Here is a 19583-nt window from a genome sequence, read left to right as displayed (position 1 = left end):
TGGTAAAGATAGTACCCTAACCTTTCTCTTTTAGGAAGGAGGAATAAGCATGCTATTATGGGACAGAAGTGCTGAACACTGGTCTCAGTGATAGCAGCCTAAGAAAAAAGGTCAGGGTGGCAACTCCATTGTGAGACATAATTAATATTTGTAAAGGGCTTAGAGCCAATCAGATTAAGAGGCAGGGTCAAAGGCAAGATTCATTATGACTGCCAGGTTCCTAAGTTCCAAGCAGATTCCAAAAAATGTGACCTAATCTACCAAGAGCTTGGGCAGATTTACACAGAGAGGAGCTTGAGTGAAGTCACCAGCATTGCACCCCACAATGTCCTCAAATTGCAAATGAATAGAATTTTACTTATGTCATTCTAGTCTTGGAATAAGAGCCTCTGCTCTCAGCAAAACTTGTTCAGTTTCCTTGCTGGGCATTCAAAGCCTCCCATGATCTGGCTCTGGTCTAGCTTTCATTCATTCATTCATTCATTCAGTATTTAATGAGCATTAGAATACATCAGGCAAAGTTATTATAGCTGAGGACACAACAGTAAACCAAACAGACATAGTAAGTTCCCTCATATAGCTTATGGTCTGATGAGGGAGACAGACACTAAACAAATAAATGTGCAAAATAATGTGATATAATGATAAGTGGAAAAGAAGAATAAGGCATGGTTTCGAGTGACAGGGGAGACTGCTGCTTATAGTCTAGATGGAGTAAAAAACTGGTTTTATCCTCTTACCTGAAGTAACCTAAAAACAGACAAAATATATGAAACAACAATTTGCAAAACACTGTATATCAGGTGACAAAAGGACAGTGATCCCTGAGAGATGGAAAACAAATGGAGTCTTACAAGTCCCCTAACTGACTGCTTCGAAGGAGTTTCCAGGCAAAGCAGAGACGGGGGAATTCAGGAAGAGCTGGTGGGCTCCTTGGGTCGAGGAGATGGGGATGCAAGCTCAGGGAGATCAAGGCAACTAGGATTCACTGGGAAGAGCACCAGACAGAAGAGAGCTGAACAGAAAGAGAACCCAGAGACTAGCTGAGTGTCCCCCCTGAGTATGATGATGTGTATGATGAGTAAGGATGAACTCGTGCAGGTAAAGCAACTACTCAAGGCCAGGGAAGAACCAGCTGGAAGGGTTAGATGTAACGGTACCCGATGCTGACACAGGACCAGGACCAGAAATGCTGCCTCTTCCCACCAGCCGGACTGGAAAACCTCAAGATTTAGGGATCATTGGGTAGACAAACAATTTGCCTTCAGTAGGGGGAAAAATTAGCCCTAGAGTGATAACTGCCCTAATCCTGCCGAATTATCTTAAAAGCAAGACCTAAAAGGATAAATTTGGTTCCAGTAACTTAACTATATTCCAGAACAAAGATCAAGGCTATTTATAGCCATACAAAAATATCGAGCACAATTCATCAGAGACCTCTGGAAGTAGATCCGTGCCCAAATTGGTACTAGGACCACACATGACTAATAAATACAAGAAAAGATGCTCAGCCTTCCTAGTAACCCAGGAAATAGGAAAGAAAATAACAATAAGACACCTGGGGAGTGTTTAAACAGGAGAAGAGTGTGGTCAGAACACTCTTTAAATGAATGCACCTTTATTACATTCAAAATTTGAAAGTGTATGTAATTCGCAGGGTAGTCTCAGGATAGAAACAGTTCATATTTTTGTTTTTAGAAATACTGAGATAATGGAATAATACCAACAACGATGCCAGGTTTTGTATTTAAATCCTGGTATTGTTGTTGGTATTATTCCATTATCTCAGTATTTCTAGAGTAATACTGAAATACTAGAAAAAAACAGCATTTTTATCACATTTTTCTGAGATTCCCCCACACTCTGAAAAGAACATTTTAGATATTTTGACAACCATGCAGTGTAAATTGGAGTCACAGAGGTTGCAGGCTTGGTTTTTTCCATTCTCACCAGAATATAAAGCTAAATGAAATGAACAGGTCTGTTATCAGAGTGCCAGAGAAAATACTTTCCATTCCCATCACAACTTAGCTCACAGGTCCACAGCTATTAGACTGTGTCTGAATCAAAGCCCTGTAGCGTAGGCTATAGATGGACCAATAATCTAATCATCTACCAGGCTGCTTCTCTTTCTGACACTGCAGGGGCTTTATATTTTCTTCAGGGAAGGTCTGGGGCGAGTGGTTGACAAAGGGAATGTTTCTGTTGAACCATTTAATTACTTAGCATCTGAGCGCATCCCACATCAGGGCCACCATCCAGCTCTTCTGGCCAAATTCTGGCAATGAGCAAGGGCCTGGCATGGCCAGACTGGCACTAGCTACCCTTGCTTGTGTGATTTCAGTAAGTGAGAGTATTGATGCTGGGTACCACTGACGGTGAAGGAGAAACATCCCAAACCTCCTCTGTGTACCTGGAGACCAGATGGATTACGCAGGAAGGAAAACTGGAGCAGAGTGTGACGGAGGAATGCGGGGAGAGAGAGGGGGGATCTGCTCCGTCCAGTTCCCAGCCTTTCCCCTTGGAGCCTGGTAGTCTCCTATCCTCCACAACTCCCCTGGCTTTTTTTCCTCCAAGTCTGGGTTGATTCTTTGGGAGCTTACCCTCCTCTTCCAGGATAGTTTATTCTGTCCAGAACTTCCTCAATCATTTTATCTTGGAGAGACCCAGCCAGAAGGAGAGAGGAACCTCAGTCCTCTACCTAGTCCTCGCTCAGGCGGGACAGTGTCTGAGGGCAAAATGGAGAACACGTTGCTTACCCTATCTCATTGGAAGAATGGGAAGGAACAGCAAGAGGAACAGACAGAGAAAAAGGGGAGCAGAAGGAAAAGAAGAAGGAAAGGAAGGAGGGGGAGGAAGAAGGAAAGTATGTGTCGTCTCTTTGCTGCGCTATCCTAATCACTACTCAGAACTGGGAGGTACTTTAAAATATACAGACCATGTTTGGGTTTTGTCAGATATGTTAAAATCTGAAGAACTAGTAAGATCTAGGCTGCAATTTGCCATACTGAAAAAGTTTTCTAGTCTAATTGTCTGCACCAGGGGTTACCACAACTCTAACGAGGCAGATACATATTTTAGGCCTTGTGACCCATAAGGTTTCTGTCATAACCATTCAGCTCTGTAAGTAGAAACAGCCAAAGACAATAGATAAATGAATGGGTGTGGTGGTGTTCCAATGAAACTTTATTCACAAAAACAGATGGCCGATGGTCTGCCCCCCTTGGCCATAGTTTGCCAACTGCTGGTCAACACAATGCCTTTTTTCTTCTTTTTATAATATGAAAAGAGATATATTTCTAGTATGGGGAAAAACCTCACATTATTCAAAGAAAGGCTATACTTTCGTGGTAAAAAAAAAAAAAAAATTCATGCAATATAAAAAAAGTGTAGGTTACCCAAAACCCTACCACCTTGATAAAATCACTTTTAACATTTTGCCAAACATCACTGCAGATATACTCATACAGACATTTGTGCTTGTGTGTGTATGCTTTTTTTATACATGAGTGGGAAATTCTATTCATGGTCTTCTGTAACTTGCTTTCTATGCTCAAAAATATATTTGGGGCATCTTTTCATGTGAATATATTTAGATCTACCTCTTTTCACAGAGTGCTTTAGATGGAGGTAATATATCTCCCCTGGTGAACGTTTGGGTTGCTTCCCTTGATAACATCTACATCTCTACTTCCTAGTTGACCACTGGTTGAACCCCTTCAATGATGGGAAATTTGTTCATTCTTGAGCCCACACATTTGACCTCTATACAACAGTGTCTGGGGACTTCCATTCTCCAGAGCTAGAGAGCCTAGCTCTGTAATAAGCCAGAAAGCTAATTTTGAGTTAGTAATCAACTAACTTGAGTTAGTGACTCAATTTTGGGCCACTCCCACCCAGGCCTCTGGAGGCTTCCATCCATTTGAGGGTGGAACTGCATTGAACTAACTACTGATCTGTAGTCGCAGTTTGGGTCATAGCTCCTGCCTCTGCTGATACGTGTTTCAACAAGTTACGTGGGGATTTCCAAGACTGTGGGTGCTTTTCCCTGACCTAACTTCTACATGAGAAGATGACAGCCTCTGACTGAGCAGAAAAACCAGTTTGTGAAAAACTTACCCAGGTAACCTATTCAAAAGGAGGAAGCTCTCTTCATAACTTTTAGGGCAGGTTCAGGCAAAGAGTGTGGCCATGTGCATTAGAAGAAATAAAATCCTTAGGAAGCAACGCTGATATCCCAGATAAATTGTTGTGAAGTCTGTGGAGACCTGATCGCCAACAGACTGATTTGCCTCATTTCTTTCATTCCTCTTTCCCCATCTCCTTCTGACCGAGCCTTTAGTTAGGGTGTTGTTATTGACTATTGAGTAGAAGTTCATAGAAGAAGAGCTTCACCAACGAATTGTAATTAATTTAAAAACAATCAGCTGTCCTGAGTTCTAAAACCATTTCTCTTGCTTGCTTTATAAGGGATTATATAGCAGAGAAAGCCATCTTTTAAAAAATGTTTAAATTTCATAGAATTGGGACTTTAGAGACCATTGTAAATCTCTTTATTTTAAGGACGAGCCACAGCCCAGTAGGGTGAAATGATTGCTCCAAATTCACACAGATTGTTAGTGGCAAAGCCAGGACTTAATCTCAAAGGTCTTGCCTCGTGCATAAAATTTTACTTCACGACACCGTCACTCTTTCATAAGCAACTGATTGATTGATTGATTTGTCTCGAGTGCCATGGGAGGGTGGAAGACAGTTGGAGCAGAAAACAGAAAGGGAAAGAAAAAAGAGTTTTGAAGAAGTCTGGAGAAAGAACAAATTGGAAATTAAATAGGTTCATAGTATAAAGAAGGCAAAATGCAACCAAGCATTGCCCAGGTGCTACATGGAAGACCAAGGGGTCAGGTCCTCCTGGGATGGGCTGAGAATGCCAGTTATGACTGACTATAAGCCCAAGTGAGACCTTGGAGATAACCCACCTATAGTGTATACTCTGGAGCTTCTCCCAGACCCCCTGTTCAGGGGTGACACACCTGTTCCCGAGTTGCTGGGAATATTGGTTCCTGACCACTCACAGCTGTGTCCATCAGTGCGCATTACCCTTAATGAACTGCTTTGCCTAATGCAACACCTCTTCCCAGGAGTACAGGATATGGAGATACAAAAGTCCAATACACTGGACTCAATATGGTCCATTTCTAAAGAACCACCTGCCTCCAGTCCCCCCTGGACTGCAGGTCCAGCTGTAACCATGTTGAGAGGCATCCTTGTCCTCTGCCCTATCCTGCCAGCCTTGCTTCCTTACAGGTGTATCTTTCTAACCACTCGCCCATAAGTCTTCTTCATGCAAGGTATGTTTCCAGGTAACTCAATCTAAGATACCACCCAAATTCACACTTTGTGTATCATTCCATGTCAGAATTGAGAAGAAAACCCACGTTTTCTGCCCCATCATTTGTTAACCTAAACCATTCTCAACGGCTATACCTCTTCCTGTGGCTCAAGCTCTTTTTGTACAACTTGACATGACCCACCCTTCTACAAGGTGGGCTCCCAAGGTGTGGGATGCTGACCACCAGTGTATTATACAAGATAATTTTGGTAGTACTTGAATGCGCTGGCTTTTACTTTAATAGTTGTTATCTTAGCTTGGGATTCTCCAGAAGCAGACCCTGAGATAAGAACTTAAGTGAGGGCTTCCCTGGTGGCACAGTGGTTAAGAATCTGCCTGCCAATGCAGGGGACACATGTTCGAGCCCTGGTCTGGGAATATTCCACATACCGCGGAGCAACTAAGCCCGTGCACCACAGCTACTGGGCCTGCACTCTAGAGCCGGCGAGCCACAACTACTGAGGCCTGTGCGCCTAGAGCCCGTGCCCTGAAACAGGAGAAGCCACTGCAGTGAGAAGCCCATGCACGGCAACAAAGAGCAGCCCCCGCTCGTCCATCTCAACTAGAGAAAGCCCGCTTGCAGCAATGAAGACCCAACGCAGCCCAAAATAAATAAATTTATTTTTTTAAAAGAAGAAAAGTGAAAATGACTTACTAGCATCCAGGCCTACATCGTTGTTGTGCAGCCTGTAAAGTCACACACCTGTGTAGTCACACATGTCCCCCATACTTGGTTTAATAGTTGTTGCCATCTTGAAATTCTTAATGATTTATGAGCATTTTTAAATCTTGTATCAGGCTCTGCAAATTATATAGTTGGTCCTGATTAGGATGCGTTCCTAGGTGGGGGAGTGGGAAGTAGGTCCCGGAAGGGTAAGAAGGACAAGCAAGAATGTGGCATCAGTTCCCACAGAAGTGGGAAGAGAATTTCGCTCAATCTCGTAGGGAGCCCTGTAGACAGTGGAGATTCACCCTGAAGTTGTTCCAACTGAGAGCAAAGGAACTGGCGTATTTATGTGGCCATAGTCCTTAGTCACTGGTTAAAGGTTGAGGCGGGGATGGGGGAACATCAATTCCCAGGTACTTCCAGCTGCCCTGTGAGCCAGCAAAGTAAATCCTGCAGCTGAGGGTGGTGTTCTGACAATGACATGCAGGTGCCAGTCGATTCTGTAGTCTGTGGCCAAAAGATACAAACTCCAGTGTATGATGGTCTCAGTCCCAGGTGCCAGGATCAGGTGATGGGAATGAATGCACACCTGGAGCCAGTGTGCACGAAACTGGAGAAGGATCAGAGGGGATATGGCACAACACTGACAGCAACTGCTGGTGTTAAGCATCTACTTTGATGTGATCTAGAGTAAGAGACTGATGCTGGCTCATCAAAGTCATGATTTCACAGGTGAGATTACTAACAGCAAGCATCCTATGTGTAAGAAATAACAAAAGTAAGTCAATCGAAAATATAAATTAAAAAAATCATATAGGAGGCCCAGTGATATGTAGATGAAATGTGAATGACTGAAGTTTGGACACAGCAGAGCAGAAAGAACGACTGGATGGAGGGTCGTGGGTAAAAGCACACAGTCTGGAGTCAGACCCCTTGGGTTGAATTCTGGCTGTGCCACTTTTGGATTGCATGGCTTAACCTCTCTGAGCCTACCTGCTAGGGTTGGATTAATAGAGTTAATATATGTTAAGCACTTAAAGCAACATCTGCCATGAAAGTGTTAGCTCTTATTGTTCTTGCCTTGCTCCTGACTAGATCAGTGCATCTCAAACTATCTGTGGGATTTTCTTTTCAATCTGTTGCAGGCTGATGCTTTTATCCAACATGATAAATACAAAATGGATAACGAGAAAAATGAAAGAAACATACAGAATACAAGGCCATCTTTCAACAGGCAGAAAATTACTCAAATTGCTATAAAAGTTTTTACATGCTCACCTTCAATTTCTGTGCTTATCCCATTACATATGGGTAACAGTTCCCAGATGGTCATTGTTCCGTGGACCACACTATGAATAGCACTAAATTAGAAAAGCTTCAATAAACCCCTTCAATTCTTGGTGCCTCAGTTTCCAGATGAGAATTACATACATGAAAGCATTTACTAGACGATAAAGGGCTCCAGAAGTGCAAATCAGTGGTAGGGCTATAGGAGTCGATTCTGTAGTCTGTGGCCAAAAGATACAAACTCCAGTGTATGATGGTCTCAGTCCCAGCTGGCATCAGGCTGCTCTGTTTAGAGTGTATTCCTGGAACTGTCAGTGTCTGTGAATCAGTCAAGCATTTCCTGCCACTGTACCAAGCGGGGAATAAGGAGCTCCCCTGGCAGCCTGTGGCTTGCACACCAACAGCTACCGCCATCCACAGGTTGCAAGAATCACAGTCCTGGGGCAAAGCATCCAACCACAGACTTCCTATACCCGCCGTACCCCTTCTACAGCCTGGTCAAAAGATTTCACCGAGAATGATACTTGAGCAGGGGTCAGGAGGGAAGAAAGAGTGAAGATAATGTCCTCACTGCAATCCTTGGCTCCTGGCTTCCCTAGACCTCACTTCTCCTCAGTTGGTGAAACTCAACTCACAGGCATCCTTCACCAACGCTTTAAGACTCCATTTCAAGTCTGGACTCTGCCCACACTGGTTTTAAGTGAGCTGCTTTGGCCTTCTCTTCTCTTTTATCTCCACCCTGTCAAACAAGAAAGCAGATACCTAGGAACCTGCAAGAAGTCCACTGAGTGGTAAGATTTCTGCACATCCAACTTTTTGACTCTTGCTGGACTTTTTGAGGGTGAGTCCCCCGTCTGATTCATCTTTGTGTCTCTCCAATCACCATTATTGCAATGCTTGGCACACAGCAGGTGCTCAATGAGTGTTCGTTGAATGGCTCTATATACGAATAGTCAGAAGTCTGTGGAAACAGAAGTGGCTTTTCAAACTACCCCACCCTGAATCCATTCATTAAGCAGAACTCTACTAGGTACTGGGCGTTCGGAAACACAAATCTCACGGCGAGAGATGGAGGGGATGCACATGATGAGTGGATGTACTAAAAATTCAACAATCCGCAGTTATAGCTCCATTTTCTGGAAAGCAAAATCTCTCTGTGGCCCCAGGGCCCTTTAAATTTTACTGTGACTGTTTTCTTAAGAAATTCCTGGAGCAGAGCCTAACTTTTGTGTAGGGGGTTGGCGGCGTGCGTATTGGCGGCCTAAGGGACGGCTGGCTTAAGAGTTGCCGAGCGTTCGAGCGTTCGCACGCGAAGGAAACTTCTCAGGAGTCAGAGCGACCCGGTGGAGGGCTGTGAAGTGGGGCGGCCCGAGAATCCTTGAACTTCAAGGCTACGGGGAAGTCGGGGAAGGGAAACTGGGGGTGTCCAAGGCAGCCAGCCGTTTGCAAGACTTCAACTTTCCCAACTCTTCCCCTCTGCCGGCCCAGACCTGACGCGGGTTCGGCGGCCGAACCAGGGAACAGCCAGGGCGTCTGGGCAGGAGGGAGGAGGGCCGGGCCTGGAGGAAGGAGTCCGAGGCTGCCGCCGCCCCGCCCGTCGGGCTGTCCGCCCCGCCTACCCGAGCGAGGCGGAGCCGGCGCCCGCCCGGAGGAGCAGCAGGAGGAGAGGTCGGAGTCGTCTCCAGGAGCCCTTAGAGACAGAGTCCCCGGCAGCGGCGGTGACGGCAGGGGCAGCGCACCGGCAGGCGAGTGAACACCGAGCGGCGGGCGCAGGTGGCGGGTCCGGTCCCCGAGGGGACAGGGGCGCAGCGCGGGGCGTCGGCTGGCCAGTTCGGGAGCCGCCTCCGAGTTCCCGGTGCTGGGAAGCGAGATGGAGGGAGGGAACGGAGGAAGGAAGGAAGGAGGAAAGAGTGTCCCGGAGGGCGGGGACTGGTCGGGGCACTGGGCGCCGGAGACCGGGATGGGGGAGGGAGGGCAAGGGACGCCGAGACCCGGAGACAGACGGCGCTCTCGCCCTCGACGGGCGGCGGTCGGAGGGCGCAGGAAGCCAGGGGCCCTGCGGGGCCAGGGCTGGGGGCGCGGCCCCCGGGACGAGGGCGGGAGTGGGAGGAGAGGTCTCCCAGCTCGCTCGCTTGCTTCCTGGTCTGCCCGCGGCCGTGCGCTCCGCACCGGGTTGGGGCTGGAAGGCTCCGGCGTTCCCCGCTCGTGCTTGCGGTGGTGCCAGGTTCGGGAGGAGGGCGGACAACTGGGGGAGACCGGGGCGCCACGCCCCTCTTCCCTACTTTCTTCCGTTCTTTCTGGGGACTAGGCGGCGTGTGCGCAGACCTGGAACCCGCTCGGCGCTGAGGGTCTGGCGGGGAAATAGCGGGTCACAGCGACGACTCAGATCACACATCCCGCGAGGGACCCCCGAGCAGTGAGTGGCCTGGAGACTGTATTTGCGGATGGTATGAGGCGGTCAAGACTCAGACGTGAGTCTTGCGTGATTTTAAAAAGTACTGCCCTGACACTTATTGCGTGGATCAGAGTGACTTTTTTTTTTTTAATTTTAACTAGGGCATATCAATTAAAGCTAATTCTAAAACGCTGTCACTGAAGTCGTCCGACACTCACTTGTCCCTCGCCTTCCGTTTGTGTCTTGTAAACTTGACTTAAACCATTCATAACTTTCGAAAAGGACCCCGTGATTCTCGTTAAAACCCCGCCGTGGAGTGAAACTTTGGGCAACTAGAAATCTGAGTGAAGGAACTGCCGAGGCCTGTCATCTTGTGGTCACCCCTGTCCGGGCGAGGTTGTATACAAACAAGTGCACAGAGAAGGAAATGGCCAAAAACCGGCGAGAAGGGAGGTCCCCCGCGCCCACGTGTCAGGGCACGTTTAATGGCTGCTTTGAGTGGAAACAAACCGGAATGTATTAGACCTTGTGGAGTTGGGCAAACTTCACATGATTAGCTTCCTTCCCATCAGTTGTTTCCTCCCCCGCCCCGCTACTGTCTTTGTGGACACTTTATATTTCCTGGGGCTGTTGTAGCTTCGTCTGAATAGACTGTCTATAAGGAATCTTTTGGACCTTGTCAGAGGTAGGGACTGTGTCTGTGTGTTCTCTACTTTAAAAGCCGAGTTTGGCTTTGTTTTGAAAGTGCTAGTCACCACACTGCACCATTGCTGGTGCTTCGCAGCCCTGCGTGTAAATTATCGCAGGATGGCGGCCCTCACCTAGGAGAACCAGGAAGGCCAGCAGCGCTAGAATGACGGGGTTGCGTTTAACTGTTGCCAAAACAGTCACATTCAAGTAAGGAGCTGTTTTGATTCTTTAAAAAAAAAAAAAGTATATGTGTCAGCAAGACCTGTTTTCAATAAACAAACATATGATTCACACATAATTTTTTAAAGTAATCAAACGTTTTACAGAGACTTAAGTGATAAAAGGACTTTGGGATCAACCGTTCAGTCTCTTTGCCTTCTCTAACGGTAAACTAACACCATAAAACCCTGGTTTAAGTCCAAAAAATGCTGAAGAATCTAAGGGCTGCGTCTTTAGGCCTTATAAAAAAAAATGCAGTTGTATTTTTACTGTTTTTAACCCAGGTAATTCAGGAAGGTGTTGAATCTGGACAGCATTTAGCTTTGTGTAGAAATACATAAAAATGTGGATCTGTGTTTCACAAGAAACCGGACAGATTAATACTCTAAAAATTTTCAATGTCACAAGCTCCAGTCTCATTTGAAAGCTCTCTAATGAGATTTGCGGTGTTGGGCTTACGTTGTCACTTGTTGAAGGACGTGGGTGGTCGTCATGTTGTGACAGCAAAATCTGCGTAGTCGAAACACTTGAAGAACTGGCTAGCTAATATCAGATTAGTTTTGTTTACCTCTTTCTGAGAGAAGAAAATTTCAGATTTGGAATTATGTCATTTATTGTGTTGGATTTTTATTGGGTGTTTTTTTTTAAGTTTTATATGTCAGCTTAAGCTTAATTTAGGGAGGCAAGTTGTGGAAGTCAAATTTTTCTGGAGTCTGATTTGGAAGAGAAGCAGCCTAACAGTGGTTTGAGGTATGGTTTTGGGGTGACAGATGTGGATGGGAATATTAGTTATTTAACCGTTTTCAGTCTGATTTGTAAAATGAGGATGATAGTGGTCTCTGTCTTGACGGTTTTTATGAAAGTATATGAAACAGTATTTGGAAAACATTTTGCACCTAATACACAGATAATGTTCAGAATTATTAGATATTTTATCTACTGACCAGCAGCCGGCTATTGGATACATTAAAAGATGGCAGTTTGAACCTTCTGGAAACACTGGATAGAGCAAATAAATCAGGTAAAGAAGGTACCTGATTTTATGGATAGATAGGTAGGTAGATAGATTGGTAGGTAGGTAGATAGGTAGGTAGATAAAGCTTCTGGAATGCTAGAGCAATTAAATTCCAAAGAAGTTACCTGGTTTTATAGATATACAGAGCAAGATGTCTATCCATCTATCTGTCTAAAATATCTAAAATAGTTGTTTACATATGTGTGTCATGTTTCTACCACAGTGGTATGAATAATTATGATTACTGGAGTAACAGTTTTAATGCATTTTTAGTGTGAAGTTACAGTCGTATAATATTTTTAGAGCCAGACAATCATTTCATTACTCATATTTTAACTTTGAAGAGAATTTATATTTAAAATAGTCATGCTTATTAGCCCTGGGTAGGACGTTAAACAGAAACAGAAATATTTGTCTTTTACCTAGTATGATTTTTAATTAAAGTATGAAAAAAATGTGACCTGGAGTATACAGTTATTTTTCACGTACTGATGTCCAGTGCTAACAGATAAGCCTCAAGAAGTGTTTAGGGGGACTTACCTGGTGGTGCAGTGGTTAAGAATCCACCTGCCAATGCAGGAGACACGGGTTCGAGCCCTGGTCCAGAAAGATCCCACATGCCGTGGAGCAACTAAGTCCGTGTGCCACAACTACTGAGCCTGCGCTCTAGAGCCCACGCCACAACTACTGAAGCCCGCTGCCTGGAGCCTGTGCTCCTCAACAGGGGAAGCCACCTCAATGAGAAGCCCGTGCACGGCAACGAAGAGTAGCCCCCGCTCGCCGCAACTAGAGAAAGCCCGCATGCAGCAACGGAGACCAAAAAAAAAATAAATAAATAAATATTTTTTAAAAAAGTGTTTAAGAAAGGACTAGCGGCATTTCATAAACGTATTGTAAAAGCGTTGTGACTGATGGTAAACTTTTGTGAGACTGGGTGTTCCATTAATTCAGGGAATCTACTCATCATGTCATTGACTCATTTGCAAAATTTAAAAAATGCTTCCATCTTGAAAACAAACCCTTTTAAGTGTCTGTTGTTTTCTTAATGCATGTCAGGTGCATAGAATTGGGCCAGTTGGAATCGTGGCTTGTGCCACAGATGACTTCTCATTTACTAATTGTTCCACAGGGACTCAGATCATGCTTATAATATTTTTAAATAACTGTAAAGTGTACAGTATTATTATGAATCATTTCTTGCCTATGACATTATACTCTGAAGCAGCGGAGGACTCGATTGAATAAATTATTGATTCTTTTCTCTCTTAGAACATCATAGCATAGTGATGGATTCCAGGCTCATGCTTCTAGGTGTGTAGCGTGTGGGCAAGTTACTTAATACCTCTGTGCTTCAGTGAGGTGTTGGGAGGGATAAACGAGTTAATCTCTCTAAAGCATTTAGAACAGTGCCTGACACATAGTCTATGCTCAACAAATATTAACATTAAATTGTTACTTACTGAAATTTTCTAAATGTTATGAGCATACATTACTTTTCTAACAGGAAAACAACTATATGAAATTTTAATGTTTCCCCCAAATCTAAAAAGGCTCAGTAATTTATATAGTCCTGTCAAGCAGTGCTTAAGAAGTAAGAGAATACAATCAGGCAATTCTCATTGTGTCTTTTAAATATGAAATGGAGTGCAGTGTTCATTTGTTCAACAAATTAATTCTCCTAGATCTCAGTCCCATTTTCCTTTCTTATTAGAAACTTGAAAAAAAAATCGATAATCCATGAAGTCCACCCTAGGTTAGGTTAAGTAGGGGAAGGGTGGTGTGCCCAGTTACAGTGCATTATTACACTTACAACTAATAAAAAAAAAATTTATGGGCTTCCCTGGTGGCGCAGTGGTTGAGAGTCCGCCTGCCGATGCAGGGGACACGGGTTCGTGCCCCTGTCCGGGAAGATCCCACATACTGCGGAGCGGCTGGGCCCGTGAGCCATGGCCGCTGAGCCTGTGCGTCTGGAGCCTGTGCTCCGCAACGGGAGAGGCCACAACAGTGAGAGGCCTGCGTACCGCAAAAAAAAAAAAAAAAAAAAATTATGCATAGAAAAGAAAGTACAGACAAATGGATCGTGGGATTGTGGCGCTTCTCCCCATATTTTCGCCAATGAGCATGTATAGAAAATAAAAGATAATCCATTGGTGTAACAATTACTCAATAAAACCTGGTTTTGTTAGCTTCAAATAGCAGGATTTTGGTTTTGTTTTAGAAAAAACACCAGCTTGCATAGCAATCGAAGGTCTTTGAGTTACATGTGAGAACTATTTAGCAGTAAAAGAGAGGCCCTTTTGGAAGTTTGCAGGTTTATCTAATTAAGAGATGTTTGAAATTTGGGTTTGCCTGCAGACGCAGTTCACCAACCTTGACTTTATGGAAACTGTCACTTCCCAGATCCCTCATGTCCCAGCCCTGCATCGAGGAGCTGTGTGTATACAGCACCTGCCGCGTGTCAGAGGCCTCTAAGACAGTCACAAAGAAGACATACCTGCCATTAGTTTAATGGGAGAGTTCAATAGGTAAAAAAATATACCTTCAGCACAGTCGTGTGACTCCATTTATGGAGCTGTTCTACATCCTAGGCCCCAGTCTAACCCCTTTACATTTATGATCTTGACCAGTCCTCACAGCAGCCCAGGTGAGAAAGCTGAGGCTCCCTAAGCGGCAAGATGAGGATGTGACCCAGAGTTGTTCTGACTCCATATACTGGGCACTAAGAGCTCTGCCAGGGAGCTGCAGTGGAGGTGCTTCCAGCTAAAGGTGCTTCCTTATGGAGGAAGTTTCGTTTAGAAGCTGTAACTCAAACCAACAGAAACAGGAGGAGAGGGCTCCTCTTGGGGGTGAGATGGCCGGCCTGAGGAGTATTACCAGTGCCTTGCCATTGGGCTCATTGGGCTTCTTGCCCTCTGCAGCCATAGAAGTCAAATCGAAGCTTCCAGAATTGCCTCAGAGACCCAGCAGGCCTGAAGGGATCTGTAGAGTCAGTCTCTCCCATGCCTGGATTCCCCAAGAGGGCCTTGAGCGGAGATGGGGCCACCAGCTGAGTCCTGCTCTAGAGCCAGCTCCCACCGACAGGTCCTGTCTCCCCGCTTCTCTCTCAGGAATAAAGGGAAGAGCGGTTAGGCCGGTGCTTTGGACCCAGGGCAGAGGGTGGAGGTGATTTGACTGAAGATTACTTCTAGGTGGATTATTCCATTTAGTGCCCAGTCTCTTGAAAATCATTTCTAGAGTCACTTAAATGTCTGGTTTATTGCGTCAGGCTTTATTGGGTGTCGTAAAAGTGAAATTTTTTTGCAAAATTTAAAAAATTTAAAATTTTTTAATTTAATTAAAAATTAAATTAAACCATGTCTGGTTGCCATCCCCTGACAAGGGGGGTTTTTGTCTTCTCTTAATGGGTCTGTATTTTGGAGGATTACTGTATAATAAAAACCAGGGTGTTGTAGACTGTTAAAAGACTTCTGATATTTTCACCTCTGCTGGAGAATTAGTAGCTGAAAGAAGATTTTCTTTTAGGTCTGCTTTAGTGAATCAGTTGCTAAGAGTCTTTTGTAATTTTTCACATTCATTGATTGTAAGCACGTGACTTTGGGGCCAGAGGGTCGGGAGGCCTTATATTCCATTTGCTTTCTTACAGAATAGACTACCATTCCTCTTGCAGTCAGTGTCACGTAACTGACATAGTATCCCCGTGGTTGACTGAGAAGAGGAGCATAAGTTCTGATTTAACTTGGGTTGCTGTCATCACAAATGCTCCCCGGGTGGGCTCTGAATCAGTGGTCATCGCCGCGCTTGCGTGCCACGTAGAGAGCATTGCCTTCATCCCCAATGGCCGTGTGCAAACCCACATGAGCCCGTGGGGGTAGAATCTTAACTTCACCCATGTAGAATAATCAGGCTTCTACTTAGCTACAGATGCTACCAGCCAAGATGTCCCTGAGCACTGGACATGAAACCTTTAGCCCCCCTGCACTGGAGCCCTTTGACTAAGATTCCCAAGCTTGCAGTGACCTCAAAGTTTGCCTGCTTTTCAGAGACGAATGATGGCAGTTTAGCTCTCGGTGTGAGCTAAACAAATCTAAGGACGGAAAGAGGGATCAGGATCCAAAAGCTGCTTGGACTTTATCGAGGCGTAGTGAGGACTTTATTGATATGAAACCATCACACCAGGTTTATTCAACCAGAACCTCAGGCAAATTGGAAAAGTGTTGAAGCCAGCAGACTTGGTGCCTGTCCTGTACCTGAACTACCCAGACCTTTTGCAATGTTAGACCGTGACCTGCACATTAGACCATGAGGCTTCATGTGGGCGTGTAAGGTCATGATTGGCTGCTCAGACAAGTTGTCAGGGGAAGGTTGAATGTCTGGCCAAGAAGCAGAAGAGTTGGATTGTGACTTCTTGACAGGGCTGCTTTGAACTCTTGTACAGATTGTTCACTGCACAAGACTAGCTGGCCAAGGAAGTTAAGTGGGGCTCAGATCTCTCCAAAAACTATGTGTCCTGGGCTAGAACTGCCTCTGCCAGGAGGAGGGGGCACTTCATTCTGACTCCGTCAAGCCTGCAAGGCTGGTGCACTTGGAGGGGTGGCCTTTTCCTAAGTCACACAAAGGCACAATCTGGCAGCACAGATTAATAAGCAGCCACAATAACCCGCAAAATGACATGAGCTGGCTGAGTCTGGCACGTAGTAGGTACTTAATAAACGCCAGTGGAATGAAGGAATAAAACCACATTCTCTGTAGTGTGTGCCAGTGAAGTGGATGAGCCAGTGTTCTTTTTAATCAAAAGTAAAAGTGATGGTATCTACTAGGAAAGGCACATTCAGTGGTGCGTGTTCCCTGTGACAGGCTTCTTCCTCTTTAGTTCATCATTTCCTAAGGGGCGGGTAAAGCCCAGCACTTGAGGGGTCGTTGGCGTTGTTTACTCTGAGTCCAGCACCAACAAACGTGCTCAGCATTGCCTGGTACCTGCGGGGCTTCTGCAGTGGTGCCTCCTGGGAATGGACAAAGGGATCCATGGTGTTTATTGACCAGCTGTGGGCCCTCCTCTTGGGGACAGGATGCAAAGGACACTGGCTGCAGGAGCCTTTGGAATTTACCTATGAGTGGCTGCTTCTTGTGTAGAAAGACTTTTCTAGTTTAGGGTAAGAAATGGGGAGCCTTGTTGCTAAAGCCACTGACAGCTGAGGAAGGGGGTTTGTCTGTGTCCCTTGCAGTGCCAGCTGCTGCTTGCATGCCTCTGTTTCAGGTTGATCCTTTAGAAAGCAGACTCTCAGAGTTAACCTCCTCTTGGCTCCCCTCCTGAGGGGCAATCCGCACAGCAGGTAGGATCAGCCATGTTTAGTGGGTCAAACTGCTAAGACAGTGGTTCTGTGCATAGAGGTGCTGGCTTGCACTTAGGACCTTGGCCTTCTGCTGTTTTATGTAGAGGCCACACCTTGTGAAAAATGCCCAAAGGTGCAGAAACGTGAACGCCTTTCCCATTTAGGCTGGTTAAATGCAGCTTTCTTCAGGCAAACTCAGATTCCCAAAACAGGACTAGCAGGAGATAACAATTCCTAATAAGGATTTCCCACAGAACTTCTTTCGTTCTTTATTTTGGCTGCGTTGGGTTTTTGCTGCTGCGTGCGGGCTTTCTCTAGTTGTGGCGAGCAGGGACTACTCTTCATTGCGGTGCGCGGGCTTCTCGTTGTGGAGCACGGGCTCTAGGCACATGGGCTTCAGTAGTTGCAGCACGTGGGCTCAGTAGTTGTGGCTCGCGGGCTCTAGAGCACAGGCTCAGTAGCTGTGGCACATGGGCTTAGTTGCTCCATGGCATGTGGGATCTTCCTGGACCTGGGATCGAGCCCACGTCCCCTGCCTTGGCAGGCGGATTCTTAACTACTGCGCCACCAGGGAAGTCCCTCACAGAATTTCTTGAGAGAGCAAACTTACCTGTTGCATTTATGATATGATTTGATTTTACAAAATTCCAGGATTCTCAACTTTTCAGGAATATCTCTCTGTTGAATTAAGCAGAATATTCCGGCACATGCTTTGCCCTCTTTTTTGACATAAATATTTGATGAGCAGCATGCTTCAGCCATTACTGTCCAAATCCAGAAAGCAAGTAAATGTGCCTGGCATGCTGCCTGGGAGGGAATCCTCATGTTTCTGCCTTTGCCTCCCATTCACCTCCAGTTCTCTGACTTCTCCTGCTGTAATAAATGTCAAGGGGCTCAGGGACACCCACACCCAGCAGGTGATATCACACAGGGCAGAGACCACCTCTCCATGCGCGCCTCCTGAGCTCTGGATCCAGGTTCCTCTGATTTACTGATGCCAACGTGAGAATTCACCTGCCTCAACCCAGGTTTCCCAGAAGCCTCCTCAGCTTTGTCTCTTCCAAGCTGGGATTGTCCTATTCTTCACACTCCTGTGAAAAATGGTTTATACAACCTCTTGATTTTTAAAAAATTGGTAACGTATTTATATGGTTTACCCCCATATAAAAAGGTAAACACTGAGAAATCTTGCTCCCATCCAAGCCTTTTCCACATTCTCTGCAGGCTGCAACTTGTAAATACGAGCAAACGAGAGTGTGCATGTGTGTGTGCGTGTGTGCGTGTGTGTGTGTGTGTGTGTGTATGTATGTATTTAATGCTTCCCCTTTCTTTCACAAAAAGTGGTATATATACTGTTCTGTGTCTTGCTTTTTAAAATTAGCAGTCTGTCCTGGAGATCTCTATCAGCACGCTCGCTTTCCATTGTGTAGACGTAGCATGGTTTATTCGACCAGTCCCCTAAGGCTGGACCTTTGAATTGTTCCCAGTCTTTCGCTATTACCCACGGCACTGCAACAAATAAAGGTTTCATCTTGCTTTTGTGCGGGTGGACCTAGAGGACTGATTCCCAGGAGCGGGACTGCTGACTCGCACGGCCCTGTCAGCCCCTTGGGAAGGGTTGGCTCATTTTGCCCTCTGCTCAGCAGCGTATCAGATGGCCTGTCTCCCCATAGCCCCAACGCACGGAGGGTGTCAGCTCTTTTTATTTTTGCTAATCTCATTGATGAGAAATGGTAATTAGGGTTGGTTAAATTTTTCGAATTGTGAGTGAGTGAGAGGATTGGGGCTGTTTGTACATCTTCTCCTGTGGGCAGTCCAGGCCTGCCGATCCCCCCGTGGGCGTTTATTGACCTTTCCTCCTGAAGCTAAGCCTCTTGCCTAAACCACTGTCAGAATCTCTAAAATACAGACTTAAGAATGTGATAGCTCTTTTGGGCCCAAGGGTAGAGTGGGCTGCCAAATTGTCAGTGCAAATTCGAGAGAAGTGGAAAGTAGGGTTTTATGCCAGTTGCTAATGTCTGATTTATAAATAGTTTTCGGCTAATGGTATCATTAAACTGCGGCTTCTCCAAAACCATTATGAAGATGACCTTCTAGTCTAGAATTTCTCCCTCTCAAACAAAAACAAGAGAGATTGAGAATATATAAACTCCAATGGCATTTCCTGCAAAATCTTCTAAGAAATCTATATTTTTCCTTTCATATGCATCTCCTGAAAGGTCATACATGCCACATTTTTTTGTGTGTGTACCTGCTGACCTGCTGAATAGGGCTCCTGTTCGCCCTTTGATTTAACCATCAGAGAGCTGTCTACTCTTATTTCCAGGGTGAAAGAAAAGAGGGAAGTAAAAGTACAAGGTAAAGAGACTGGCCAGAGTTCAGGGTTCGACGAAGGGTGCAGGGTTGGAGTTCCACAGAGTCATCTTTCTTTTTTCTTTTTTTTTTTTTTTTTTGAGGTACGCGGGCCTCACACTGTTGTGGCCTCTCCCGTTGCAGAGCACCGGCTCCGGACGCACAGGCTCAGCGGCCATGGCTCACGGGCCCAGCCGCTCCGCGGCATGTGGGATCTTCCCAGACCGGGGCACGAACCC

General features: G+C 45.6%; 1 protein-coding gene across 4 annotated transcripts in view; it reads left to right on the top strand.

Moving 5' to 3' along the window:
• Positions 1 to 8582: 8582 nt before the first annotated feature.
• GNG12 (G protein subunit gamma 12) overlaps positions 8583 to 19583 on the top strand; it is a 122882-nt gene continuing 111881 nt past the window's right edge. Inside the window, exon 1 of one of the 4 annotated variants that reach the window (XM_067726523.1) lies at positions 8583 to 9116. The gene's annotated coding sequence lies outside the window, so the exon portion shown is untranslated. Of the gene's footprint in view, positions 9117 to 9517; positions 9815 to 19583 lie in introns of those variants that run through there. The other 3 variants (XM_067726522.1, XM_067726521.1, XM_067726524.1) reach the window with 3 other exon arrangements.

Source organism: Pseudorca crassidens, chromosome 2 (assembly GCF_039906515.1).
Source record: "Pseudorca crassidens isolate mPseCra1 chromosome 2, mPseCra1.hap1, whole genome shotgun sequence".
In the NCBI taxonomy this organism is placed as follows: domain Eukaryota; kingdom Metazoa; phylum Chordata; class Mammalia; order Artiodactyla; family Delphinidae; genus Pseudorca; species Pseudorca crassidens.
The sequence above is the reverse complement of the archived record's forward strand: the minus strand, read 5'-3'. Positions and strand labels throughout refer to the sequence as shown.